Consider the following 2,912-nt stretch of genomic DNA (forward strand, 5'->3'; position numbering starts at 1 on the left):
GGGGGGGGGGAGATTCATCGGAATAATAAACACGGGCCAACAGCTGTATGTGGCGTTAGTCATGCCAAATGGATTGAACCCATCGGTTGTAACCGCAATTGCTACACTGTCCTGTTTGCCAGCTTTGTGTGGGTATCGCTTAATGAACTCCTTCCATGCTGCAGCATCAGACGGGTGTATCACTATCTTAGGCCGGTATCTAGTCCCTTCTGCTGCCCACCTCATGTTTCAGGCAGATTCGGCGGACATAAAGAGACGTTGGATCCTTGGTATGGGATCAAGATACCGAAGGACCTTGTGGGGGATTGTGAGCTGCCTCTTCTGACCATCATCACCTTCGACCTCAATATACCTAGACGATTTGCACTTTGGACAGTAATTTGCATTCACATGTTCTTTCCTAAATAAGATGCATGTGTTTGGACAAACATGTATTCGCTCATATGGCAGCTTAAGTTCACGGAAGATTTTCTTCGACTCGTACATGTTCTTTGGCAGAATGTTGTCTTTTGGCAATATAGTGCGAATAACTGTCAGAAGTGTATCGAAGGATGATCTACTCCAACCAAACTGGGACTTCACAGCAAGAAGGCGTGCAATGCCATCCAGTTGAGTGACCTCTGTATGCCCGTGTAGTGGTCTTTGTGCCCCATTCAAAGTTTCATAGAACTTCTTAGTCCTTTGCTCTTCATCCTCCTCCCCCTGTCCCCCTTCACCTGCGACTGGATTTTCAGGCACTGCCACATTTTCTAGGTCTTCTAGCATGAATTCAACATGAGTAACATATTCGGGTGAGCTTGTGCGTTGCCGTACCACCTCCTTTCTCGCACGTTGGGGCTCAGACTCACCATGTGCGACCCACCGGTGGTAGTCTGGCATAAACCCATTCTTGAGAAGGTGTCGACCCATTTCATCCTTTGTTTTTTCCTTCTTGTTGCCGCAGATAGTGCAGGGGCACCACACTACACCACATCCTGTGTGCCTGGCAAATGCTGCTTCCAAGAACTGATTCGTCTTTGTAATCCATTCTGGAAGCACACCTTCCCCCCCCCCCCCACTCAGCCAGCCACTATACATCCACTCACGATCCTCCATCTGATGTATTTTCATTGACCAAGTAGTTTCATCCAGTATTAGTTCAATTAATTATAATTATTCATGTTTTACGGCATGAACTCAAACTATCTAATAGGTAAGGATAGGTCCTAGTCCCACCCGAGGATGTGTAGGTGGCTTCGTTTTCATGCACTACTCCGATCCACACAGAATTTCGGCAACACCTCCCCGCTGTTCTCCAAATACACGTCTCGGCAACAAGCCGAGAGAATGTGCATTCAGAGAACAATGGGAAGACACTGCCGAAATCCTGTATCGGATCGGAGTAGAGCATAAAAATGGAGCCAGCCTACACATCCTCGGCCTGCCCGTGGAAAATGCTGGACAATTCGAAAGAGTTACTATTATAAATATACAAAGATTGCATATTTATAAATAATGTAACTCTTTCGAACGGGAGACACATAGGTAACGCGACTAGCTAGCTACATGATTTACATATACATAAATCCTACGAGGCGAATGATTCTTACCCTCGAAGCGTGTTCGGTGCCGGTCGTCCGTCCAGCAAGAAGCTCTGCGACAACGGTCTCGACGTCAAACTAATGCATGTCCTGCAATAAAGTGAAAATTGGGATCAAACATAATCCACATGCAAACTTGCAAATTGGGACTAAACATAATTCACATGCAGAACAGGTGCTCTACCCACTCCTTTTGTATTTACAGTGACAACACTTGTATTTCCATAACAAAAACAAATATGTGCTCTGGCCACTCCTTTCTAATATACCATGTTAAAGCTTTCAAATATAAAACAAAAATGATTCTTTTATCATGAAAGCTCTTCACAAGGGATTACATGCTGCATCTCATACACTTTGCTGTGTCCATCACGATTGCATTCAAATAAATTTGCAAACTATCGAAGTGCTTGTCTTAATCAGTGGACATGCATACAATTTTTTTTGGCAAGATGAGAAGGTTTGTAATTTGTAGGGATATATGAATCTGAGATTCCATCATTCGAGAAGGTTCAGAGAAGAAAAATCCATCTGCCTGCTGTTGTTGGGGGAGAGGGGGAACCAAGACATGTTGTTGTTTCTTCTCGACTCCCTGAAGATGCAATTGGGGGAGGGACGGAACCAAGACCTGCCTGCAGTTGTTGTCGCAAACGAGGAGGGGACACCTTGCCGCCGGAGCATCCGGACCTGCTGAAGAGAGAAGAAATAGGCCAGTCAGAGAGAGAGAGAGAGAGAGAGAGAGAGAGAGAGAGAGAGAGAGAGAGAGAGAGGGGATGGACGGGGTACCTGCCGGCGGAGGGAAGATGGCGTGGCGACCTCAACCCTAGCGGTCGGGGAGGGGCGGCGGCGCTGATGGGAGGGCCAGCTCAGCGGCGCTCATGGTCAGGGCGGATCTGGGGCAACTCTGCTGAAGTGGAGGAAGGCGCGGCGCCGATGGGTGATAGCGACGCCGCCGGTGGGTGGAGGATGGGCGGCGGCGCGAGGTGGGTGGCGGCGCAGCGGAGGTTTCAGGGGGCGGCGCGGGGGAAGTGATGGGGGCGGCGGTGGGGCGGGGGGAGGAGAGATGGGGGCGGCGCTGGGAGGAGTCAGAGGAGGGGGAAAACAGAGCCTGTGCGCGGTCGATTTGGGGCAAAATCAGCTCTACGCGCGTGTTTTTTGCCTAAGTCCCGCGCTCATAGCTAAGCCTAGAGCAGAGGGTAAGCCGAGTGTCACAACAGATTACACGGTTTACACTACTATATTTTTTGTTTTTTTATTTCAATACAAAATTTTTATCACTTTACTTCTAAAATTCTCTGTGTTTTATTTAATTGTATTTTATTATACTTAAAT

At 47.9% G+C, this 2,912-nt stretch overlaps 1 long non-coding RNA gene across 1 annotated transcript in view; it reads right to left on the bottom strand.

Annotated features, from left to right (window-relative positions):
• LOC119347341 overlaps positions 1 to 2,470 on the bottom strand; it is a 15,887-nt gene extending 13,417 nt beyond the window's left edge. The window contains exons 1-3 of the long non-coding RNA XR_005168278.1: positions 2,367 to 2,470; positions 2,149 to 2,270; positions 1,590 to 1,670 (exon numbers count right to left, since the gene is read on the bottom strand). This is a non-coding gene — a long non-coding RNA (uncharacterized LOC119347341). The remainder of the gene's footprint in view (positions 1 to 1,589; positions 1,671 to 2,148; positions 2,271 to 2,366) is intronic.
• Between the last annotated feature and the right edge of the window lie 442 nt (positions 2,471 to 2,912).

Source organism: Triticum dicoccoides, unplaced genomic scaffold, assembly GCF_002162155.2.
Source record: "Triticum dicoccoides isolate Atlit2015 ecotype Zavitan unplaced genomic scaffold, WEW_v2.0 scaffold64171, whole genome shotgun sequence".
Taxonomy (NCBI): Eukaryota; Viridiplantae; Streptophyta; class Magnoliopsida; order Poales; family Poaceae; genus Triticum; species Triticum dicoccoides.